This window comes from Anomalospiza imberbis, chromosome 5 (assembly GCF_031753505.1).
Source record: "Anomalospiza imberbis isolate Cuckoo-Finch-1a 21T00152 chromosome 5, ASM3175350v1, whole genome shotgun sequence".
Classification (NCBI taxonomy): Eukaryota; Metazoa; Chordata; class Aves; order Passeriformes; family Viduidae; genus Anomalospiza; species Anomalospiza imberbis.
In genome coordinates, this window is record NC_089685.1 from 59,929,980 (window position 1) to 59,957,193 (window position 27,214).

General features: G+C 44.4%; 1 protein-coding gene and 1 long non-coding RNA gene across 14 annotated transcripts in view; both read right to left on the reverse strand.

Annotated features, from left to right (window-relative positions):
- RBFOX2 (RNA binding fox-1 homolog 2) overlaps positions 1 to 27,214 on the reverse strand; it is a 165,107-nt gene that overhangs the window by 137,001 nt on the left and 892 nt on the right. The gene's annotated exons all lie outside the window — the stretch shown is intronic.
- Positions 10,804 to 23,887, reverse strand: LOC137474505 (uncharacterized). Its single transcript, XR_010999385.1, has 3 exons — positions 23,494 to 23,887; positions 21,898 to 21,950; positions 10,804 to 10,929 (listed from the first exon to the last, which is right to left on the reverse strand). It is a non-coding gene; the product is annotated as an uncharacterized lncRNA (long non-coding RNA).

Genomic DNA, 27,214 nt, shown 5'->3' on the forward strand with positions numbered 1-27,214 from the left:
CTGAGGAAGCATTTCACACATAATTTACACTAGGCCAACTCATTACAGGGCAACATGCTCATGGCATGAAAATCTGGCTTGCTCGAACATGATGACTACAAGCTTTCACAAGGTGAAGAGGATAACAGAGTTTTGCCTTAGTAGACGGTTCACTGTTGTTTTCTAAAAAAACAGGATGGAGAATACAGGAGAGAGAACAGGACGAGGGAGATGACACCATGAATCCAGAAGGAAAGTCATTTGATCACAAGCTTCTTGGCTGATTTTACAAATGTTCACAGGCTGTTGCTCAAAGGCTTAACAACAAACAAGAGTACTTCTACTTTGCAAACAAAATTATAGTTGTCATATTACCTTCAGAAGGAAAAAGCTGAAGCTAATTTGTCAGCTGGGTGTGAAGAGGGTGTGATATAAAATTAAATCTGGCTTGCTCTAAGGGAAATTGGCACAAAAGAGATAGAGGCTCAACAGCACACGACTCTGACAAAATCATACTGTATACTAAGTGCTGCAGGCAAAGAGGTGCAAGAGAAATTTTCTGTGCCCTGGACACACTGGCCTGATTGCATAAGCTGCCCTACATAGCTACAGAAATTATTTTCCCAGGTTCACATTACAAGCCATCTTCCCTTTCCCCAAAGACATAAATTGTTCAAGTAGTCTAGCCAAATGCAGTTTCATCTCTGGAACACTGCAATTGCCCACAGGCAGCTTGAGAAAGGAGAGAAGCGAGGTGGGCAGGCTGATGGGCTGGAGCTGTAATGGCAAGGGGTTAAAAAGCCTGGAGGAGGGAGAAAGCAGAGAGCTTGGGGCAGCCTGCCTCAGCAGCCAGGACTGTTTCTGATTAAGCCTGAAGGATTGTGGAGCTGCACAGGAAGCGCTGGGGGGCTGGGGGGTCTCAGAGCCACCATCCCAAACACACTAGAAATCTTTGTGTTCCAGCAGCACCATCTGGAAACAGTTAGAGAGAAACAACTCCCAGGCCTTCCTTTGCAAAAAAAAAAAAAAAAAAAAAAAAAAAAAAAAAAAAAAAAAAAGTAAATCCACTCTTAAGACTATTAAGTCTGGCGTCGTCATCCCCCTCCTGGAAAGCTCCTCTCCTGCAACAGCAGGGAACAAAAAAGCATCTCTAAAAGGGAATGAACCCCTCTTGTGCTGCTGCAAGAGCAACTTGCACAGCATGGCAGCTCCCTCTGCTTACAAGGCACACCCCAAAGTGCATCCCAAAGAGTATCCAGGGCACTAATTGCACCTAATATGATCAACATGGGGGAAAAATGGACAGCAAGTCATTCCACAGCTAGAATATCCCCAAATGAGAGCTGTGCACATTCAGGGATACCCTGAATTCCATCCCTTGGAATCTTCCATTTCTCTGCCATAAATCAGCACATGGATTTGAGAGAACTCACTCCAGCACAGACAAATATTCCAGACATACACAAAAGATTTAATTCTGTTCTTAAGAAGACAGAAGGACCATGATGCAAAGCACATCATCATGGTGATGGCTCCCCTACTGCCTCAGAGGTACCAAGGATCAGAAGGGCAGCAGAGCCCTTCAGCCATTTTAACCCCTGACAGGCTCCTTCTGATAAGGGAACAAGGCTTAGTGCCTGAGCACATGTTCTGAAGACAAAGAGGATGTCTGTCTCCAAAGTGCCATTCACTAGTATTTTAAAAGGGAAAAGTAGAGGTCATGACTGTTGAGTTTTACCAGAATAAATCCTCATGTAAGTTTATTAGAGGGTTACTCCCTTTGCAAGGGTTGCTATCTCCATGAAGAAATAAAGCCTGCTTTTACCCTTCCCTCTTTGCTTTACCTTTATTCATCTCTCCCACACACATCAGTATTTTTCAGGGTTTTCCTTCTAATTAGACACCGGAGTGCTACACATTTGCCTACGAAAATGTAGAGAAGTATCAAAACAAAATCAAATCTAACCTTTCAACATCCCAATTAAGCAATTCCACACAAAAAGTAATGAGTGATTCCTGCTATAACACAATGCCATGCCACTACAGAAAACACACCTCTGCCTTTCTTTTAACATGCCACCTTCTTATGGGCCACAGACAGGTGGAATGGGATGTGGTCACATGCCAAAGCTCTCTGTAACCAGAATGCAATTTATAAAAATAATAATAAAAACAAAAGTATTAAAATAACAGGTTTTCTAAGCCATTGACCAAGGACTCCTTGGAATCCTCTTGTGTTATATAAACCTCCTCACTGCTCATGCAAAGCTCTTGCTAAACATCATTGCCCTGAGTTACCTACATGGTAGCTGTGGTCACAGCTCCCTACTGCAAAGCATATGAAAAAGGAGAAATCCTGCCTAAGCTAACCAGAAATACCCAGCCTAGACAAACTGCACAGGATGGCAGGCTACAGTTGATATCCTGACCCAGGCAAATAATTTATGCAGGAGGGATGAAGCATTACCATGCAAGCAATGGTCACAGCTAGAACACTGTTAAAACAAGGAGAAAAAGAACACTTACCAAAGGATCTCCTTCTCTCACAGAGGAGGAACACATCCTCTCTGGAATAGATTAGAGTTTAAGTACATGCTTTGTTTCAAAATTTTAAGAAAAAAACAATAAAAAGTTGGAAGATTTCTCTGCAAAGAGAGGAAGATACAAAACAAAACACCATCCACCTGCTATGGGGACCAAATCAGATATTTGCAGTAAGTTACTGTTTCCATTTCATTGCAGGGAAGCAAGGCAAGCCTCTCTGAAGACTTTTCTAAGAAATATCATGCTACTATGGGAGAGCAAAATTAACCAGAGAGGTATCTGCAAGTGGTCTGAATTCTTCAGTTTGTTCCAGGTGGGAATGCAAGCCCTGCTTATAACAGAATAGCTGCTGCTGCTTGTATTCTGCCCAGAAGGGACAAGAACTTTATGTATTAATGGAAAAATGAGTGAGAGACTTCCAGCAGTCTCAGGTATTGTATATTCTTAAACATCCTGTGTGTAAATACAGCCATCAACAACAAAAATAAGATTGTGGTTAAACAGTAAACAGCACAAGCTTATAAGAAGAAATGTGGCCTGTGAAAGGTCAAGAAAGGTGCCAGAGAGCTTTGTGGTAACTGCAGTAATAAAGCCCCAGGCTGCTACACTCCAGGAACCTGGGAGACTGCAAGACTTGGGTCTGTCAAGCAGGCAGGAGACAGAAACAACTCTTCCCTGCAGCATCCTACATGCCTCCAATGCATTTGTCTCTTTTTATGAGCTTTAGGTTTAGTTAAAGCCCAGGAAGTCCTCAGGAACCAGCATACAAACTCCTCACAGAGCTTCCACCCTATTGTGTTTATGGATAGTCTGAAGCCACTGGAAGAAGACCCACGCCCCCCTCCAGGAGGTCTCAAAACCCGGATTGCACATTCCTGCCAGCACCACACAAAAGCATCAAAGCCCCCTCCCTTCCCTGCCTGCAAGACAATGGAATAAACAAGGCAGTGGAACTAACCCAAACTAGCTCCTCGAGGATTTGTACCCTCTACCCCCTGACTGTTTCCCATTCCAGCCTCCTGCAGCTACAACCACAGCCCCCTCACCATGTCCCCTGCTATGGTCCCTCCAGGCAAAAGGGAGCAAACACCGCGGCGTGGCCAGACCAATTGTCCAGCTGCTCCACAAGGAGTGCATAATCCACAAGTCCTGACCACCTTGCCTTCTGTGGCGTATTTGTCTGCATCTCTCCCATCCCATCACCATTTTTCACAAAGCTTTTAGGAAGGTGATAGCATTACAATTCCCCCAACTTTAAAATGGAATTGAAATTACCGCTTGATTTGTAAGTGTGCATGTGTGGGCAGGGATTGTCACAGCACATTCACCTAAAGCTTGTTTCCTTCACAATTTAGTCTAAAAACTTCTCTCCTGTGTGCAATCCCTGGAGACTTCTTTGCATTAAGAAGTAACATTTCCCTGCCTGAGCCTACAGATGAATTGCAGAACAAAAGAGATCTAAAAGCATTGGGCTCCTGAAATTACAGCATCGTGTATCTTCCTATGCAGCACATTCAGATGAAGGAAACAAAAAAGGGAGCACCCTCCCACTGAACGCACAAACATCTTAAATTAGGTACAGAGAGACTGGCAGTGTAGCAAACCTCTGAGCTGGAGCAGACCTAATACATTGTGGCAAACAGCAGAGGAGAGGGCCAGTCAAATCTTAAAACCCTGCCGAAGCACCATTTAGGTGTTTTGTTTTATTTCTCAAGTTTCCTTTGTAAATATAGCCAACATTTTTAGTCAAAGCTCTAGACAGTCAAAGCTCTAGACAAATTCAGTTCTACTTGCTCCTTCCTCCTGCACATTGCTCGGCCCAAGTATAAAGGGATTAAACCTCAAACCCCCTTGAGCTAGACAGTGATACAAACCTTTTAAGAGTATGGGTTTTAGAGCCAGATTAAGGAAACCTCAAAAATCACTGTACCAACAAAGTAAATCACTCTGATTTTTTTCCTCTCTGGTTCCCAAGTATGCATCCCTACTTCACCTCTTGCATGCACAGTAGGGATCACAGAAGAAAACTGCAAGACAGATCAGCTTGGTGATCCTCCTGGAAACTAATCCCTCAAAAAGGAGAAAGATTAGATTCATGAACAAAGGTGGTTGCTACAGGCCACGTAATCCCTAAGACTGTACATGGGAGGGTGCATGACCACGTAACCTGTACATGGGAGGGTGCATGACCGCACGGCTGGAGTCAGGGAGCAGGCAGGGCTTCTCTTTCAATGAAAGCAGTTTCCCATCAGTTTAAACCAACTGCAGCAATGAGAACTTTGGTGACAAGACTCCTCCTTAGAAACTACCAGTCCCTGACCTCCATGCTTTTCAGAGCCTTTTACACAGGCATCTAAAACAATGCTTTAGGATTCAGAAATTTTACTCCCTTGAAGAACTGATCAGCAGAAACATCATGCAATCATCTAAAGCAGCAGAAGAAAGTCACAGAGTCATCACAATTCATGGCTTCCCTTCCTCATGCCAAAACATCTCCAGTAGTGTATGGCCAACATCACCAGATACAGGCGATGTTGGCTCATACTTTGCTCTTTTCTCCCTCAGAAGCAAGGAGCAACATAAGTCTGCCGCTGCTTTACTAGAGACTGGAGCTGCTTAAGGTTGGAGTTGAGTTCTCATGAGCAAAGTGATGCTCTAAGGATAGTAATAATGAGTACTCAAAACCAAGCTGTCATGCTTGGTCTATTAATTATGTCCATAGCTGTGAGAATTCAGGAAGGAAAAGGCATTTTCTTCAAGTAAATCTATCTACACTTGGTAGCTATTTTTCAGATCAGTAATTAGAGAAGACCTACAAAAACAAATGCTAATACCTTTTTCCCCAGGTTTTCCCATTGCAAAATCACTGCTCTTAGCTACAGGCCCATCTACCACTGTCACAAACAGATGTCACAGATTTGACAAGACCAACTGCAGAACACTGATTCTGGGGAGAATGTCAATGGTAGGATGAGGCATGTAGAAGACTTCATAGTAGGCATATGGAAAGTATGCATACCTTTTCTTTCACAATAAGAATGTGAAAAAGAAAAATCTTCAAAAACTAATCTTAAAAGAGCATATATTGCTTTCTCTCACAGGGATAGGAAAGAGCAAAACAAATCTCATGTAGTAGTCACATTGCTTAATGCATTACAGGAAAGCACCTAAATGATGACCACAGAAGATAAGGTTGTGTGTATATAAAACATATACTTTTGCACCTATATTATACATAGTTATATATGAACCTGACCAAAACTGAAACATAACAGACCCCTAAACTTTCTAGGCAACTATCAACACCAACGGAGATTTTGTAGCTCTAAAACTGACACAAAAAGGAATAAAGGTCTAGGAGCATTCCTGACTTTGCAGTGTATCTTCCTAGTGCCAAAAACAAAGTCCTGAGGCACCAACACTACCACCTGTAGTGTAAAAATGTTTGTATCAAGATGAAGCTTGTAATCCTCTGGGTGAAAAACTGCACCTCCCAAATCCCATCCCATGAGAAGACAGCATTGCATCAGTCAGAGTCTATTGAAAGATAGCACTGGTGCCTGGAGGATTAGTTGCAGCTTTGAAGCAGCAGCAGAGAACGAAAAAGGAAAAAAAATAAAGGATACTGTAATTTCACATAGATGTAAGTGCTGCATGAGAAAGCTGTTATCAGCCACACAGAAGGACATTGTACAGATTTGGGACAGAAGGATTGAACACATGCAAATCACAGATTGAGTTCTGTCCCCCACTGCTCTTCAATCAGATCAGGAAGATGAGAGAAAAAGACCAAAATCTGCTCCCTTCAGAAAACAGTCAAAAATCTCCTGGGGGAAGAAAAAGGAAGGAAGGAAGAAAAAGTTTTCTGTTTCTCCTGCTGCCATTGCTGCAGCCAAAATGGCTACGAATGAGAAACTCCAAAACTTCGAATCTCTTCTTCACAAAGAGAACAAAGAAGCATAGAGTGTCATTCTTTGAGGACAGGCAATTCCGGCTCTCCTGCATCCTGGGCACCATGTATTACAACCAGGCTCAGCTTCCCAACTGACTACCTGTAGGTCTCACCATTTGAGTCCCACTCTGCCACCCTTTGTATTTATTTCTGGAGGGGCTGGATGCTTTTGCCACAGCAAAAACACATTTGCAAGCCCTGTATGCTAATCAGGAAGCGCAGTACTAGACTTTCTCCAGGTTGCCGCAGGAAGGCTTCACACCTTTGCAACTTCATGTCTCCCACTCATCCAACTTAAAAAGCAATAGGAGGAAGCTTGCTTCAGACATTTCCCTCTCCTTTATTGACAGGGAATAGTACACCTCTTCTCCATTCCTGCCTGTACAAAGGACAAAATAGATGACTTTATCCTTTGTTCCCTTCCTTCTAGCCTTTTTGATTCAATAGCCAGTTGATGCTCACGCAATCTGTGATTTAGGCTTTCCTGGGGTTTGTTTTGCTCCTCTTTCTCCATTGAATTATTCTGCTCTGTGCTGCAGAGAAGCCACACAGCAAGCAGTACTGTAGCCACCACGTCAGAGGTAACAGCACACTGCATTGCTCCAGGCATAAGCGCCAGAGTTGGGGGGGGGAAGGACAGCACTTCGTTTCTCCCTCATTACCCAACATAACCACACACTGCAAACTGTGGCCAGTGACTCTCAAAGACTCTGCATTTGGCTGAGGGGACAGCATTCAGCAAGAAAAGATTTCCATGGCCCAGGAGAAAGGTGTACCACTCCAGCATCCAGCATTTGCACGGACATGAAAGGGCTGGGTTTCTCTCTGGAAGGGAGTTCTGCTTTCTCCAACATCTGTCAGACCCTGGGGACCCCTTAGCACTTTATCAAACACTAGTCCCAGAGGGCTGTAACAATGCAGGATTAAGAAAAAAAAAAAAAAAAAAAAAACAAGCCCTTGTTACTTTGTACTCCATCACTTACATATTGCCTCTACTACAGAAATCAGTTTTTGAGGAATATTATTGGTCACAATTCTGATTATTAGATTATTACACCTGTTTTGCTCATCAGTTACACTAGTTTTCAACTATCAGTGTAATTACTATAGGAAAAGTCAATCCATTGTCAAGGCTGATTTATTGGTCAAAATCCAGAAGGAGATTCTGGACAAAGAGGACCAGACAAAGAAAAGACGATTTACATGATCCAATTAGAGGTAAAAAAACACTCCTCTGTGCAGCCAGGAGGAGGACCTGAAACTCCATCCACCCCTGTCAACTGGGACTAGAGAGCACTCGGGTCAAAGGAAGCTTCCCCAAAGACCAGCCACCTGCTGTAATTGCTTAAAAAAGAAAATACAAAGGAACAAAGCAGAGGATCAACACAATGAAGCTGGTACCAAATGTACATCCAGAAGTTCTTGTTAAGAGAAGCGATAACCTCCTTCCAAAAGTATAAAATATGTCTTCAACAGCCTTTATGAGTTGTGATAATGTGAACAGTAAAGATCTTTTAAATGCTTAACAGAAAAATTATTCCAATTACTGAGAGTAACATCATAGATGAAAGGGAAATGGTTTCTATTAGAACAAAAAAAAATTTCTTCTCAGAAATTATGAAATGTGATTTTTTTCTAGCACAATCAACCCTGAAAGCTCAGGATACAGAAGTAAGGAGAACCTCAAATGATGTGTGAAACATCAGGATGTGGTTTGCAGAGAAATCCACTCCACCAAGACGAAATACAGATAGGACACAATACCAGATACCGCACGTGGAGAGCCGGGACAAGAAGATCGGGAGCCCAGGCAGGCTTCAGCACGGCTGCAAGCCAGAGACATAAAAACACACGCGGCCCTGCCAACAACCCTTTGCGCAGGGAAGGGGCCGGCGCCCACCTACGCTGCGGAAGGAAGGGTTTCAGGGCAAGGCAGGCCCACCGAGCCGCAGCTTCGCAACCCCAGGGCGAGCCCGGCGCAGGCGGCCGCCCCTCCAGCCCCCAACACACAGGGCGCCCCCGGGGCAGGCGCAGCAATGAATTCATCAGCGGGTGCTGGCAGGGTGCCTCGACGCGGGAATTCTATAGGAACAGCAGGCCGAGGAGGAGTGAATAATTCAGGCTCGCACCATGCCGAGGAAAGATGAAGCCGCTCGCATCGCCTTGAGCCGCTCCGCGCACTCCCGCCCGGGGTCAGGACCGAAGGCGGTGCGCGAGTGGCACCCGGCCGGGCGAGCCCCGCCGTGCCCGGCGAGCTGTGCCACGCTGGCAGCAGCCCGGCCTGCCCTCGCCACCAGCGGGAGCGGAGCGCCGACACACTACACAGCACAGCTTGTTCCCCTCGCACACACAGCTCCCTGTGTCCCGCCGGGAAGGAAAAGCCACCGGCAGCGTCATGTGCTCTCCGTCAGCCCTGCTCCCAAAGCTTAAAGCAGAAGAGGTTGAAGGCTATTCTCTTGCAGCCATTGCTCTGTCCCTGGAAATGTTTGTGTTAGACTAGTCTATCAGAAATAGGAAAAGCTGCGGGGAGGGAAAAGAGGGATAAGGCAAGACAATATACAAGTGTTGGGGATATGAAACATGCTAACCTTCAAAGCAATAGGCTTACAACACCGCATCCTACAGCAGAGGAAAGAGCTTTTGGAAAAAATCCTCTGTGCTGGTCAGTCCATGTCAAGCCAAGTCTAATGACGACCTAGAGCACACAGAAACACTGGGGACAGTTTTCATCTATTCTATGCAGACTGAGAACAGACCATCATTACAACTCAACACACTCCAGAAACACAATTTCTTCTTGACGCAATTAGAATGGAAAAACTTCAAGAAGGGCAAAAAGTATCTCTGGATTTCTTTCCTCCCCATTCCACCAAGAGACATCTAATGCTGAAACTGTTCTGCCAGACATCGAGTCTGGAGGCCAGAACAGACCTGGCAGGTCAGGCCAAAGTTCTAGGTGCTCTTATTTTTTTCAATCATGCATCTCCCAGCACATGCTGCAACACGGCAAAAATGCCTCCAGCACATAATGAGCATGCTCCCTCCTGCTCCAGCCTAGCAGCCAGTTTTGCCCCAAGACAAGGTAGCCCACATTATCCTACTGGCCAGGACAAAAGCATTCCAGATCGGCCAGGGCATGAACAAACAGCAGTTACTGCAGCCGACTGCAAGATGCAGAGCCTCACTGCTGCTGCTAGCAGCACTGAATGAGTCTTCATTCACCATAAGGAGTTCTCCCCATCGTTTCTGCTCTCAAGGACTTTCCAACCAATTCGGGATCGCACATTTCACACAGCGGCCGGCAGTACCAGCTGGACTTCCCAGGCACCGAGCTACAGCTCACAGACACGCACAAGCAAACAGCGTCTACAATGGCACTGTACAAGGCTAAGCAGATGGAGGTAGATCGGGTCCACTGTGCTCAGCAGGAGCCCAGAGGGGGGAAAAAATATCTCATTTGATACTTATTCCTTTTCCTGCACAGCAGACCAACAGGGCAAGGCATCTTAAGCACAGATGTCTGTCCCATTACAGATGTCCCTGGGGCCTGCCAGGACTTAGACTGTAGTGCAGCAAACAAAGAATCCCAGACAGAACATGAAGCCTGGGCTCCAGAAGCAGCTTCTTTATCTTTACTGCATTTTTTATATTTTTAAAATTTTTTTGGCACTCTGCTGACTGTCACAAAGGTAATGCTTGGAATGTACAAATCTGTGCCAAAAACTGCAGAGAGAAAACCTTAAGAACGGTATGTTAGCTGAATGCAAACTCAGTACACAGTGTATTTAGATTGAGCCTTTTGACCTTCAGATCTTACTGTACAAACACCTTCAAACCAGTAACTCTTCCTTTGTAAAACAGAGGTGGGATGAGAGAGAGAGATAGGAGAAGAGCATGAAGTGTGTCTCAGCCTAAATCCCTCATTCCTTTTAACAAACAGGAATTACTGCATCATTAGATTTAGTGGCACTACTTAAAACTAAATCAGATTTGGCGAGAGGAAAATAAAGCTATTGACTCCTGACATTTGCAATTTCAAGTATATTAGACCAGCTCCTCCATTTATATTTAGTACACCAGTAAAGAAAGCAGCAGTCTCTAATTAAACAGACACAGCATAATCTTCGCTGAGGGATCAAACATACCAGAAACCTTCCCCTTCCTGGTGCCACGGCTCCCTGGGAAGCCAGGCTCTCACACGCTGCTGCGGAAACCATCGCAGCCGGGTGAGTCACCACCGCTATCCCCCAAAGGGCATGATCCAGAGGGCCTCTGGAAACAGCTGCTGGGAGATCAGTCAAAAGAGAGAAATTGAAACAAGATCCAAATTTCGCCTGCTCCAAGAGGTTTACTTTATTCTTCTCACTTGGTCTCCTCCATGCCTCCAGGGACTTGTCTCCCTATCGAAGGGGGTGACAGCCATCATTTTAGCTTCATTGACAGCATCATGGATTCTATAAGCCAGAAGAAACTTACATGATGTACCTCTTAATGTACAGAGAGAGCCTCCTGGAAGAGCTCCTGTGAAGCAAGGAGCAATGCAAGGTCTCAGGCCATTGCTTAGCACAAGGGAAAAGGAAAGCAGAACAAATTGAAGTGGACAGAGGATTTCAATTTGGGAGTGCAGTGGTCTGTCAAACACTGCCAAAGCAGTTTTTTATATCCCCAAGATTTACAGCTCCCACCTACAGCTCTCAAATTTTTCATGGAATTTACTGATTTCCTACAAGCTCTGCACTATAAAACAATCCCAGTTCTTTACATGTTTGCACTTGGCACAAACAGTGCTGGCATTGCTTGGACACATGCTGCCCAAATTCAGAGAATAAAGATGAAGGATTAAATTTCCCTGTAGCTTTAACTTCATTATAAGAAGCACTTTACTTAAGTGATCCTACTCACTCCAAGAAAATTGGAGCTCTTTTACATCATGACATTCAACGTACAGGAAACAGCAAAGTAAGTACTAAAGAGGAATATTCACAGAGAGGAAACAGCAGGAAAGGGACTAGATGAGTATCTTCAACACACATAAAGTTTTCCAGCTCCATTTTACTTTCTGGGCCAGCTGAGAGTCACTGAGCAGCACTATGCTGTGTCCAGCTGAAAACGTGAAACTCAACCCCCTGACAATGAAAGGAAGGGTGGGAATCTCTCAATGAGCCTGCCCAGGAGGTGGAATACTGGCCAAACCTCATTGCAGGGTATCTCCTGCCTTTCTCTCCTCTGCTGCTTGCTCACTGTGACATCCAAGCTATCAGTCACAGAACTCAGCAGCATGCAGTCGCCTGTACCCCCCTGCCCACAGCCTCCCCGTACACTCCCCAGCATGCAGCAGTAATTGCCTTTCCTAATAGCCCACAGCGACAACAGCTGCCATGGCAACCAGCAATGATTTTAATAAGTTTGGTCTGTTTTCAAGGGCAGCACACGCGTGCCGGCACATGAGCACGTTGCAGACACGCGCCAAGGGGAAGGAGGACCTGCCATCAGATACAAAGGCAGAGCTGAAAACACACTTGGATCAGAGAAACTGTGGATGAGCAAACATTTACCCCCCTCCTCTAGAGGAGGAGCGGATGTCCACTCAATTCTAAAGGAACGCGGATGTGAGAAGGGTTGACAGTGGTATGGTGGTACTAAACATGCAAAGGCTCTCCTTGTGGAGCTACAGATACTACCAGGTGACAGAAGTGACATGCGGCTGCACTGTCGGTATGTCAGGCCACATCAACCCCCACACTGCTGCTGTCAGCACTGCTGAGGTGGACACAGCCCTGGACATCAGCTTGCCTCTCAAAAGGACTGCAGAGGAACACATCCACCATGGTGGAGGCAGCTGTATTTAGAGATAAATTCTTCTCTTTGGCATTACTTATTTTCTATGAGATCAAGAAAAAGAAGCTCCGAGCCAAATGGAGCACAGAGAGAAAGGATCACTTCTTTCAGAATCTATATACCCCCAGCTTAGCCTCGAGGTATGATTCCACACCATGCACACCAACACAGAGATTGTGCCCCACATTACACAGGCTGTGCCCACTGTAAATACCCCACAAACACAAGGACTGGTGGCCCAGAGCAAAGGGGTATTATCAGTCAGATCAACCTACACCAGGTGGTCTAAAGCTGTCTAACCCACTAGTACTGATACAACATTTGCAAATCATAAATTTAGTACTACAGGGTTTTTTTTTCAAAAGCCTTTTGAAGGTTTAGCTTAATCAGCTGTCCATCATCCACTCACCAGCTGCTACAAAGGGACAATTTCTGCTATGCAAACTGCACCAGTATCTGTAAACTCCACATAAAAGACTTGGAGGAAACAGACAAGAGAAGCAAACACGATAGGATGAAGCCCAGAATTCCAAATTGGCTGCAAAGCTAAGCATAAGGTATCATCCCAGTCTCACAAGCTATGCAGACTCATGGGAGAGGGAAAAAAAAAAAAAACAAAAGGTAAATCTGTAGCACCTTTTCCACCATATCATGTATTTTGCACAAGCCTAAAGAAAATATGAAACATCTAACAACTGCATGCAGATCCATATATGTAATTAATTTGAATTTTGGTGCTACGGAAAGATGCTGTAAAACGCTGCAAACTACGTCCTGCTAACACAGCAAGCTGATGCAGAGTAAGGAAAGAGCAGTGTGCAGTTCACCATGCCTTCCAAACAGCCTCCAAGGACCACCCTTTAGATGGAGGGGGCAGCAGTAAAGGAGGCCATCTAGGTCAAAGAAGGGGAGGAAAGATGGCCCACTGAACCCAGTGCTCTGAGATTTCTGCTCCTCTGCAGGTGACCTGGGACATGTTTCATTTCTCTGTGCATCACCTCACACCACCTTTCTTCCTAACATGAATACTATGCATTTAGGATTTAAGAGGGGCTCAAATCCAGGATAACTGAGGCTAGGCTAAAGAATACAGGGATATTTAACTGCTAAAAACAAAGGATTAAATCAATGAACAGGAACTAAGAGTTCTGTTTTGATTCCTGTAATGCTATCTGCCTTGAATAAACTATGTGGATACACTAGTCTTTGGCTAGCCCATACATGACAGAAAAAACCAACTGCTACCTAGTGACTGAGCCACACAGAAGCAGTGGACAAAAAAGACTTCTGGGAACCTACAGCTCTCTTCATCTGCCACCTGAGCCATGACTGTGAACCCCTCCCCCAAGCAGTAACACTACTTCATTTTGCTGTACATTCTCCCTTTCCAAGCAGCACATGAAAATGATGCTCCATCCTTGCCAGACTCATTGATGCCCAGGGGTTTAAATACAGCAGCAATAAATTGACTGGTCTCGTTAATTTAATTCAGCTACATGGGAAATCTGTAAACAGAAGCACAAGCCATGACAATACTATCAGAGGGCTCTGAACACAGAACTGAAAAATTTGCTTTTGGTTACCACTGCTAACCATGCAAGGAACAAGAAATTTTCATACTGGATATTTTACATTTTTACTGTTTAAGCTCTTGCAGGTAAGAAGAAAGTTTCCTACAGGCAACACTGCTTTTTCTACCCTGTCAATTAGCTTCATACACAACATGCTAATTAGCATTTGACTAGACACACTTCCAGCAACTCCAATCCAAGGCTAATTTAATAGAGGTGATAGTACCCCTTGAGTCACCAGGGAAGGGCAGGACCACCTGCCCTGGTTCCACTGGGACAGAGGAGCCTTTGGGAGATAACTGATAACCACATCCCATGCTCCCTTCCCGCTGCAATCTTATTTTCACAGTGCACCTGTTCAAATGCAGCCTGTACAAATGCAACAGTAATTTTTTTCAAGCAACTTCATGAAGATAGTTGCCTCCACAAGGAGCACTATGCAATAATCATCTGTGTATAAGCAACTTGTTCAGAGAGCAAAGCTAACCATCTAACATACCCTGCACCCCAGGAAAATCCATACAAGACACAAAAACATTTATCTGCAAAGTGAAGTTGGGAACTGACTTATTTAGAAGCTCTCCCCTACTTAATGTCACTGTATTCATTATCAAAAATCCTGCCCAGGAAGTCAGCGGTAGAGAAAGCCCTACAATGGTAGGAATTCACCCATGGAAGAAGAACAATGCCACATGTTTATTCCTGCCCAAGGGGTCCAGAGATTTACGGATTGTCTTTAAAATCCTGTCCTAAAAACAAAAGTAAAAATTTCCAATCCTAGAACCAAGCAGACAGATCCACAGACCTCAGAATCTTTAACTGCAAACTTCCAACATTTCAGGCATCAAGAAACTGGTGACACAGTTAAAGAAATTGCTGAGGAGAATGTACATAAAATTTGTATTTACCTGAGGATTAGGTAAACTACACAAGCCAAACAAAGCACTTGATATTACTGTGCCAGCAGGTCCGGTCAGTTTGTCCACTGTAGTGCACCTTTTCCAGACTATATGCATCATCTCTTTATCAAGCACCAAATCCAAGAGAACCAACTTCACAGAATACCTTACAATAGACATGAGAGCCCAAGCACAGAGATTTTATGTTTATTTAAACACAAACCTCATAAAAGAGCTTGCTAACACCTTGTCAGCAACAGTGACTAGCTGACACCAGGCATCTTGGAACGTTTCAGTGCACAGGAGAGTCAAACACATCCATCTCCTGCTACACTTCCCAAGGATGGTCAGGGACAGGCACTACTTCAGGCAGACTGTCATCACATTCCAGTCACAGCCAGAGGGTTCCTCATTCTGAGGTAACAGGACCAGTCTCTCCAATTTGCTTGCAGATTCCACACACCTACTGAAACCCAACAGAAACAAGAATATAGGATGATCCAGATCTACTGAATCACTATCCACTCTCCATCTACATATTAAAACATGCAGACTGGCTAGTCTTTCTCTGATGCCTCAGAGTTTTGGATGCCAGAAAGGACAGAAAGGAGAACCAGGTCACCAAAGGTCAAAAATAGTGGCTGCTACAGAAAGGATGGAACAAATGCTGGAACAATGGAGCTGCCAAACTCTGCCCCATGAAGCTACCAAGCCTATGAGCTACTCCTATGGTAAATGTCTGCAGTAATCATGAGGTCCAAAAATGAAATAAATACCATGCTGGGGGGCAGGGGGGGGGGAAGAAGCAAAAACTATCTTCCTGTTTTCACTAGAAAGGTCATGCCTATTTAAGGAAACCTTCACAAGAAACATGGACATGCTCCATCACATCCATCAACTAAGAGTCCAGAGTTAAGTGTAATCACTCATCAAAGAATTCCTAGTCCTTAAAGGGGTAGTGGCTGAAACAAACCCAACTCATGCTACTCCTGGCATGTAAAGCAGTCAAATATACCTGATACTGCCCAAGATGAAAACATCAACCCACTGACCAGCAAAGAAAGAATTCTTACTTAACCCTTTAAACAATAAATAACAGGAGGAAAATACACACACAAGAAGTCTCACAGCACCTCCATCTACTCAAGTCAGTCAACACCTTCCCCACGGGAAACAACCATCCCCAGGAGAACTTATACATTGTTCTGGCTGAGAGAGAGAGATACACTCAGATATGTTATCAGACCTATAGACAGAGAGGTTTCAAGACAGAACACAATGCATGAAGAATTCTTAGTGGTGCAAACCTGTGATTTATCAACAGATAAAACTTATTTTTCTGAAACTGTAGCATTTGGCACCGACTGTATGATATTCCTGTTGAAAGCCAGAAGAGATCAGGCAAGATGATGAAATACAGCAAGCCTTTCCTGGAAGGATCTAATCAGGGGACAGAGACAAACACAAAAACCAGATCTAACTATGAACATAATTTCAATTTCCTGGAAAAGCCACACAAAGACAAATATATAGGTATATAGACAAGTATCAGGTGGTCAGATAACATATACTCAAATATCAGTCTTAGCCTCATTCACCACATTCACATCCATCACAACAGCATTGACAGGTCACAAGTGGGAACTGAGAGAAGGGATGGACAGATTGTATGCTGGTTTTGGCTTTCATAGAGTTAATTTTCTTCACAGTAGCTGTTATGGGGTTGTGTTTTGGATTTTTGCTGGAAACAGTGTTGATAATTCAGGGATGTTTTAGTTACTGTTGAACAGTGCTTACACAGAGTCAAGGCCTTTTCTGCTTCACCCCACCAGTGAGGAGGAGGCTGGGGGTGCACAAGAAGTTGGGAGGGGACACGGCCAGGACAGCTGACCCCAACTGACCCAACGGATATTCCATACCACAGGGCATCATGCTCAGCATATAAAGTTGAGGGAAGAAAGAGAAAGGGGGGACGACTTCACTCACTTCAGAGTGAAGTCTGTCTTCTCAAATCACCATTACACATGATGAAGCCCTGCTTTCCTTGGGGATGACTGAATACCTGCCTGCCTGTGGGAAGTGGTGAATGATTTCCTTGCTTTGCTTTGCTTGCATGAGTGGCTTTTGCTTTACCTGTTAAACTGCCCTTATCTCAACCCACAAGTTTTTTTACTTTTAGTCTTCTGATTCTCTCCCCCATGTCAGCGGGAAGGAGTGAGCAGTTGTGTGGGGCTTAGTTGCCAGCTAAGATTAAATCACAACAGATGGAAACACTACAGAGTGAAGTTCCACTGTAACCCTCTACATCTGACAATCAGAAGCCACAGTTGGTCCATTTCCTTTTACATTCTCCTCCTCTTCTCTGAAGTGTTCTCTGGCCCATGGTTGATATCCAACCATCACACAGACAGCACTGTTCCCAAATGTCTCTATCACCTCTTACTGGAGTCTATCCCACCATCGACAACAATGGCCTTGTCTCCTCTGTCTGTGACTGTGACATCTCAGCTCTCACCACATGAGGCACTTGGCACACAGACCACCACTCTTTGGGAAATCTAACCAGCCCAGGAAGTCAGACTCTCCCAAGCAGTGTTTCGGTATTAAGGTCAGATTGGGAAAAACCTGCTAGATCCAGCTGGTGACACTAGCAGATGCCAGGTCTCTACTGGATTCATGTGAGCTTTGGAGAGGACACCAGCTTCATTTTCTCCCCTCACTTCAAGGCAATGGGAATTCCCATAACACATGCAGAGGCACAAAGAAGGCATTGCCGGGTTGGTCTTTATATCCTCTTTCCAGAAAGCAGTGGGATGGGGTGTTTATTCCTCCCCTACAGCTTTATACTACTTCCAATGTTGTAGTCTGACAATCCTAGCAGTAAGATCAGGCATCCAGCCCAAAACTAGGTTTGTTGTCTGGGGCTCTCTGAAGGTGACAAAACCCCAGCCCTATAACACAATTCTGCCCCCCCACCCTTTTACTCAGCTAAGGAGAACTGAACACCCATGTAGAACTGAACACCCATGTAGAAGCAATAAAAAGCAGGCAGTGATGGGATGCATGAAGGATTCATTATTCAGCAAACAAAAAGGAGATACCAAGGCCGTGATCAACCAGGTATTTCTCACCTGAGACACCTGTATCCCAAGTGGCAGGATTCCTTTGCAGCCCTAATGTGTCATGAAGTCTCCTCAGCAAACATGCTTCTGTCCTCCTCGGTGACCCCACAAGCAACCACACTGAGACTTGTGTTCCAAGGAAAGGGAGAGCTGCCAGACCCCACTGGGAACCAGCACAGGGACAGGTCAGGAGCCAGTTCCTGCCTTTGCCGTCCACACAGCAGCTCTCTGCTTCTTAACAGACCAAAACATGCTTTTTAACTCAAAAGGCTGTAGCTACATTCTCTCCTAAAATAGCAACTACAAAAGTCAAGGGCTGCAGATTAAAAAATAGCAACTATCCATGCAACTTCCAGTGTTCCGTAATGTGCAGGGATGTTACAATAAATCAGGATTATGTGCTACTTTTTCCTAATTCCTGCTTCATTCAAGCCTAAGAAATGCTGTGTTCTGAGCAGTATAAACAGCTGCAGAAACCAAAAGTTAGGTGGTTTCGTAGTTTAAGACAAGCAGCATCAATTCTACTTAAAAAGTTAGTTAGATTTCAAGCCTTATTTTCCAAGTAAAATTTCACTATGATGCTGACTAATCTCCTTAATTCAAGCTGTTTTGCTGGGTTTTAAGATAAAGACAACATCACTGTACAATGGCCCAACATGACACCCTTAAGGATCAGTCTATGGAAGCAAGAGCATCATATATATATAGCGGAAGCTGTAGAGAGCTGTAGATCAAGGATTAAAACATCACCAAAACCCAACCTCAATAAAAAAGCCCACCTACAATAAAAAATACAAATAAAAATAAATTAGATTGTAAACATCAACCCTTTTTTTTTTGTTGCAAAACTGATCTTACTACCAGGTACTTCAATCTCCCACTTCCACAGTAAGACACAGTATCCTTTTTCTACCTCTCAGGAAACTAAAAAATAAAATCATTAGTATTTGTGAAGCACCCACACTACAGTGGTGAGTACTGTAGAAGAGACCATTAAAAATTAATAGGTCTGTATTCAGTACAAGGCTTAGGTTATCTGCAGTATATTCAGTTTGGTGTCATACATGAGATGAAAGAGAAGAAATGAAATATTGGATAGCCCAAAACCTGACCTTACACCCATTTTAACTGCTTACATTAAGTTTAATAGAGCCTCAGTGAGCACCATCCATTTACTGCACTTGCGGACATGAAGTCAACTCTAAAAACATAAAAGGTATGACCACATAATTATGACCTCACATGATGCCTTCTTGTCACACTCTCCTGCTGGGCAGTTACTGGCTATGAGTTCCAGCCCCTTCAATGTGGATGCACCAGGAATTAACGTCTCCCTGGTTGCAGCCTGCTGTGCATAGGTTCTCACCCGGGCACATTCTGTCTCCTCAATCCTCTGCATGGAGGAGACAGCACCTGCAGTTCCAGACCACCCAGGACAAATGTAACTCCACACCACTGCAGAGCTGCACACCTCTTCCTAGAACTAGAGCACTGAGAGCATTCTGCATTTCCACACACTTCAACTTCCGCTTTGGACACAACAAATAACAGGATGGGCAGGTGCTTCAGAAGCCAGCTGGATTCTCCTGCAGGCTGTCCAAGAGACATTCAGATCTGCTGCTGCTAATCAGCAGCAGTGTTGCATACATTTTATTGCCTCAGTTTCCCCCATGATTCAGATCATTCCTGAGGCCACTGTAACAAAAACACCTGTCTCCCACCCTCATACATGCCAACAGCCCCAGGACATCTGCCCATACCATGCTGCCAGCCCCCACTTCCTCTGGTATGCCCCATGGTTCCACCTGCTGCAGCAACATCACAGCCTAGGCTTCCTTCCCTGAATTAACCTTTTTGCTCTCCCTGGGCTGGGTGGCTGGTCCTACTCATGGGAGCAGAAGCAGCACCACTCAGAGAGGGGTCTTTAATCCCAGAAACAACCCCAGGCCACTCCAAAGCTGAGCTTCAAGAACTAGTGCCTATAGGCAAGGAGAAGCAACTACAAGACCTACTCCTTCCTGGTCCAGCTTTGCTCCAAAGCTACACAGGGCTTTTAACATGAAACAAGGGTAAGAAAGAGCCCTCTGATAGACCTGCTTTCCAGGACAGCAGAGTACAAAGGGTAATGAAGAAGCCATTGCTTACACTTCCCCTCATTTCTTCTTCCCACAAAAGGGAAGCAAAGACACAGAACAAAATAAAATCAAAGAGCCAGACAAAGATGGCTCAGGAGCACGATCTCCCCCAGGAGCTGCTTGGAGAGACATGCTTGGCTACTCCACCTGCAGATCACCCAGGAAGAAGGTGCCCAGCCCTGCAGCTGGGCAGAGCCTGGCCTGGCCTTCCCCCCATCTCACTGCCTGAGGTCAGTGACCAGGCTGGAGGAAAGGCGACCTTCCCACCCCTATCCAGGCAGGAGAACAGCAACCACAAGCAGCAATTTATAGCACTAGAATCCCAGCTAGAGCCTCCCTTCAGCCCACACAGCACTAAATCAAGACTTTTTAGTGATGCCTTAGTGGGATTTTCTTCCTGGGCATCACCCTCAACAGTGACAACCACTCCAAATGTCTGCAACAATCTCCTACAGAAATAGCAGTGGGAAAGCTGTGCAGAAAGCCTCAGTTTAAAGTGCACAGTGCTCCAGTCCCTTGACGAAACCCGAGCCGGATCCAGATCCCAAGGCCTCAAAAGCCTCTGGGGAGCATATTTTGATATTTGTGGCACACAGAAAAGCCACATAAGGTTGATTCTTTAGCCTCTCTATTAAAAGAAATTTAGCTATGCACAGTCAGAGGGAAAAAGTGCTGACACGATATGGGGTTTTTGCCCCTTAACTTGGTGCAGCTTCTTCCTGATCTCTATGCTAATACCTGCATTATTGCTGAGGCAATTATGAGCAGATAAAACCCAATAAAGTCATGCAAGAAAAGCAACAAGAGCTTCTATTCCATGCTCTGTGAAGCAAGCATCCACATCTTTCTGCACCATAAACTCTCCTAGACAACGGCAAACATAAGCAACAGCCCCAGTAATACATAGCCACTTCAAAAACGTGCCAGCCTGAATCCCACTGTCCTATCCAAGTAGAAGATCTCATTGCCTCTTTTCTAATCTGTGTGAACCACAAGTACCCTCTGCCCACACTCCAAAGGTTAGGAGCTGGCACAATGGTATAGCTGACCGAACACCAGTGTCACACCAAGTGAGCTGACAGAAACTGCCAAAGTTCCCTGCCCTGCCCAAGCTTATGCTGGATCCAGCTCTAGTTCAGCTGATGCTGCTCATTAAACAAGGGGGCTTTTGTATACAACCTTCCTTTCTTTGTGGCCACTTAAATACCTCCTATCACTGCTAAGGAGTTGGGAGTCCCATGTCCTTTGGTCCAGCAAGAGAGCTGACAGGGGTGGTTTAGACAGATGCTGTATGTATGTGTGACAAGCCAAATGAGAGAGAGACTGGAATAGTTCACAAACACCCTGGAAATCTTCCAGAACCCAGAACACAGGTTATTAATCTAGAAAACTGCATGGCCTTTCTCAGCAAAGCTTTCCTGCAGGAGAGGTAGCCAGACACAGCTCAGCAGGACAGCTTGGCAGAGCGCTGACAGGGAACACTGCAGGGTCAGGAGGGTGGCATGGTCTGGGACTGGTGAGGACTCTTTCATCCAGTCCCTGCCATCGCTGGACTTGGCTCCCACAAATATCTCTAACTCAACCTGGAAAAAATGAGATGCATGCAAGAAAGCGAAGCAGAGGGAGGGGGAAGCATGCTGGGGAAAATGTATACACATCTTTCAAACTGAATTTACAAAAGATTGCTAGCAAAATTAAATTTACTGGAGAGCAAAGGGAGTTAAGGCCCAAAATGCAGTCAAGCAGCTCTAATCCCTAAACATTGGGATTATCTCATGACAGCTACACTCGGGTGTCCACTCAATACCACTGTAAGATGTAGATCAACAAATGCTTCAATGAACTGGAACTCGTTACCTCTAATTGCTTCTCTCACTTCTCTTCTGGATGTTCCTCTGATCCCTCAGCCACTGCATTTCAACAGCAAACACGCAGACAGAAGGTCAAGTAATATCAAAGACGGGCAAATTAAATAAGAGATTTCCAGACAACAAAAACATCTGCCCTCCTCTTTCACTTCATACAAAAACTAAGGTTTCCTGAGTGCCACAAGGCAAGTCAGCAGCATAGAGTGACAGGTTTTTAAACATCTTCAACTAATGTGATTCCTAACATTTTCCAGAGGGGCAGAGGTTTCTGTGAAGCCAACCAAACACTGCTAACAACAGGCTTTATTTTTCTAAGCTAACAGGGGAATGTCCTTCAGCAGCAGTTTCCAGGGGGCCACAGACCACACACAGAATCCTGTTCAGATCCATCTCAACTTCAGTTTGGCTTCCCTACCTCTAGTGCAAATGAAGCAGTTGATTCATTTTATTTTATTTTACTGCTGCCTCCTTTGCATCTCATGTGTTCTGGTACTCCTGCTGCCACCAGCCTCACTGCAGCAGTGGCTGAAAGGGCGGTCACAGTAAAGCATGAAGCCAGCACAGGAACACAGATGCTAAACGTTCAGTGACCGGCACATCTGAGACAACCTTGAACACAGAAGGGCAAGCCCCCAGTGCAGAAGGGCAAGGCAGGGGCCCTGCTTGCTGCATCACTGGGAGGAACAGCTGACAGAGGGTATTCCACAGGATGTGCCTGGGAGCTCCAAACCCAGCTAGGTGGGCAACCTTTCCAGCATACAAGGGAGAGACCAGGCCTCCTGCAAAATACCAGAGCACTCGTGTTTCTAAACGGGAATTTGAAAGGAAAAATAAAAAGCTTATGTCTACAGCTGGTACACATATGCTGGAAACCATCTCCAGTAGAGCCAGATCTCTGTTTGGCTTCCAACCTCACAAACGTGGCCATCACCTTTAAACACAAGCCTCTGGAATCTACAGAGAAATACTGAGAGAGCCGGGAGGAGTACTAAAGCACACAGAATACTTCACCTGGGCTTTCCATTTTCCTAAATATGGCAAGAAAAGAGCCAAAATTAAAGCACTCTTAACAACTCTAAAATCCCAACCTTCAGTCTGTTTGCCAAAGGTTTTCTTTGAACTGGAGGTTTTCTAAGTGTTCCCAGACTGTGTCAAGTCTAACTCATAACATTCAAATATTTTAAAAAATAAAGGGCAAAAGCAAACAGAGAAACAACAACAATCTTAGAGGTGATTCATTACATCTCATCACATCAGCAATATTCTGTCAAAACAGCATCCCAGGAAACCCCATCCTGGATCCAAGGCAGAGGTCAAAAGATTGGAACTTCATTTCTTGTACTATAATATCTTGTGCCCCCTGCATTGCTCTGCATCTCTTTACAAAGACAGCCATGAAAAATAAGAGGGAGGAAAAAGCTAACCTGATTACATAGCTTTTCCACAATTTACTGGAACTAGATGTTCTCTTGTGTAAGATTTAAAAATACAGACTTCCAAAGGGTCCCTCACAGCACAAAAGCTGTTATTCAGCGCCCCATCTCAATTACAATCCCAGCCAGCCCTCTTACTTGTAAACTCAAACCTATCTAGAAATTATCAGCAGACAGATTTCTTGCCATGCTCTGGAGCATCACAAACAGGCCACAGCTTGAACAAGCACACCGGCTGGCATGAAGCACCAGTCATGTCCCCATTCTCCCCTTTCTGTGGCACGCTGTAGTTCAAGGTTTCCAGTCACTGTGCTGGGAAGAAGTCAGGCTGGTAGAGGGTGCCACAGACCATCTTCTAGCTCATGGTAGGATGAGAAACCGCAGACTTTCTTGTGGAGCAAAGACTTATCACTGATTACATCATCTTTTAGTCACAGGGGACTGATCTCAACACCACTAGTCATCTTTATGAACCCTGTGCTGACATGGCTGAATGACAACACAAAGTCACCACTCATTGCTGCCACTAAAGGTTTATGTGGACTGGGCAAGGCACAGACCACAGCTGCATGAACTGTCCGTCCTGACCAGTTGGCCAAGCTCACGGCTGCAAGGAGAGTCATCTCGCAAATACTCAGGGATACTGAGCACACAACTCATTCATGAAAGAGGAACAAGGATTACTTCTGTTCACACCTTGTATCTAATTCCACCCATGTATTACCACCAAGTATGATTTTAATTTACTGACCAGCCTAGACCCCATAAAAAAGTTAAATCAAAATTCAGCTTAGGGACTAAAAGAGGAGTTGATTAACTCATTCAACCCCATGCAAAGCAAGGGGAAGGTATTTTAGTAACTTTTTCAGCAGTGTAAACTGTCTGGCACACCTCGAGCACCTGGAAGGGGAAGACAAAAAGAGCACCCTGGAATTGCACCCTGGAATTGCACCCTTGTCTGCAGTTTCAAAGAGAAAGCGACACTTCCCAGCTAGCCACAACACTTCTCATCTTTCATCACACAAGGAACAGAGGAAGAGAGAGATTGTTGCAAGGGTACTTTCTCTTCCATCTGTGCAGCAGTCAGTATTTTCTGACAAGAAGCAGATACAGCTGCATCAACAACTGCATTTCAGTGCAGTTTCACAAGTGACTTAGGCTAATTTAACTTTTTTTTTGTCTTCTCTCCTGTGTTAGGCATTATTTTTACCCAGATCAGCAAGCTGATCCAACTGATTCAATCATCCAAGTCCACAAACAGAGCATGAGGTAGTTCCTTGCTAGTATTTATATCAGCAATACCTTTGGGGCCCTTTACTTCCAGAGCTTACAAACCTATCCAAATTTGCAGGTGACATTCCTGGCCGGTAGCTTTCGACTTTTGCCATTTATGGAACAAAGAGCTAAAACCCAGCAGTTCCTGGTAGACCTTTTCCTCCCACGCCACGATTAACTGAAATATGTCCCAGAAGCAGATAGCAGCCATGATCCGATTTGTCCCAATCCCAACTCAAGCAGCTTTACACCACCCTCCTAACAAGATCAGCACTGGCCAAACACCATTTATCCAGCCTGATCAAAGATGGATTAGATAATGAAACCCTAACTGCATAAGCTGTCTGAGCATGCTGGCCTGAGACAGCAGAAAACAAGAAGCCCACTAAATCTAAGGGCTACTCGAAGCTTTTAGGCACCCCCCAGCCCCGAGGTCTTAATAACTAGCTACTGGCTTATCTTCCTATAACCTAGTTTTGATATTTCATGCTAATAGACCCCCAAAAAATCTTTTAGTTTTACAGCTACATTAGTAATTTCTACAGCTAAATTATTTATTTCAGCATTACATGCTGTGTTTATATCCTGAGCCATTGGTAGGTACAGGTGGTGAGGAAGAAATGGTGGTGGGCACAGCATTCCGTCATTCCTTGCTATCAGCCCAGAGACACAAGGTCACCAAATTTACACAGCAACAACCCCTGGCTCTGGAACAGGAAGTAGAAAACTGACAGGATCTCCAGGAAAAACAAGGTACAACGGTTGCTGGTCTCATTTCCAGCTTTCAGAAAGCCTCTAGTACATAGGAGAGGGAGGAAAAAAAACCATCAAAGAACAGGCTCTTTATTCCTCTTGTAACCTTTACATACAGTTAAACATAGAGGATTTACTAAAAAGAAGGTGTTATTCTAAAATAAGGTACTTCAAAAGAAGGCACTATCTGAACAGAAATCCTTATGAAGGGCAAACATGTGTTTTGTCTTTTAAGGAAAAGGATACCGAATTTCCCAAACATTAAAGAACATATTTTTCCTACCTCTGATGTTATTGATAAATTTGGCTTCTAATTTGGTACTTCTTGCTTGCAAACATGAGAAGATTCTCCAATTATACAAACTACACTTTTTAAAACTAAAAAAAGTCAAAGGAAACTTCTGGACATAGAATTATAGAATAGTTTAGTTAGAAAGGACCTTAAAGATCACCTAGTTCCAAATGATGGTATGTATTTGTACATATATACATACACGCATATATATATTTATTTTAATATTTTATAATAAAAGGATTGAAATTCTTTCCATATACATACATATGGAAAGATTAAAATTAAGAATGCCAAATAAGTACAAAATGGGTATCCTAATCTGAAGAACAGCTACTTTGACTACAGACACACTTAAAAATTGGGCTCCACTAGTTGCACCTCACCTAATTTCTCCACTGTTTCCCACTATTTGGTACAGAAATAAACCCCAGCTTTCTGCTAATTAATTACACAATCAATTCTTACTATCATGACCACCAGCATTACACACACACACTATTGTAGCCCCATGGCTGAACACTGCAATCCTACTACCTTGCATTATTCATGGAACAGACGAGACACTTTTCAATGTAAATATAGGGGGGAGTCTTTTATCTGTAGAGAAATTGTACTAATTTGCAATTAAAAACAAACAAAAAAACAGACTTTTGCTAAACCAGCCCAAGTCCCTTCCTGGGCAGTTTTCAGTTGATTTACCCAGGTTTATATCAAAAACAGACAGTTAAACCACTATATGCAGAGTAAACTGGTGCACCTTCTGTAACTACACAGGATCTCTGCCTCAGTTCAACTCTGAAGAGCTGGAAGAATTTCATGTCACCATGCTTGTGCACTCATTCATAACTCCTAGCAAGACCCACTGTATAAATACTCTGATGCTGAGCATCTTTCTCCTTGCAATTGTACACACTGCCTGAGTCATACCTGACACCTACGTGGGAGAACACACTACTTCAAGGGATAAAAGAGCACTGCACGATTTTCTCTGGCCCTTGGGCGAGAACAAGCAGCAGCACTTGGGTACGAAGCTCCAGCAAGCGCTCAGGCCACACCATCACACTTGGGAAAACACGATGCTGTGGGGTGGAGAGACCACCGTGAAAGGCTGAACATCAGACAGAACCACAAACAAAACCTTCCTGCTGCAAGCTGTTTAAAAAAATAAATAAATCTTGAGCATGAAAACTGGGGACAGCCTGGGAAATAAAAAGGGAAGAGTGTTGGCCAGCATTTGGCATTTTGATGAGAAGCACCATGGAAAGAATAGGATGCTCCCTTTGGAAAGCCAGGAGCGCTTACCAACCCCAGAAAAGGTGAGAAGAGAAACAAGCTCAGATAAATAAATCACGCTGCTTCCAAAGAGCTCTGATATTCTCATCACGAGAGACAGAAGCAGCAAAGGCCAGTGCAAGTGCCATAATAAAACAACCCTCCACAACACCAGACAAAGGGAGGCAGAAACACCTTGGCAGCATCACCCCACAAACACAAAGGCCATCGCACCTGAAACAAGCGATGTTTTGGGGACGATCAAACCGCGCTGGCAG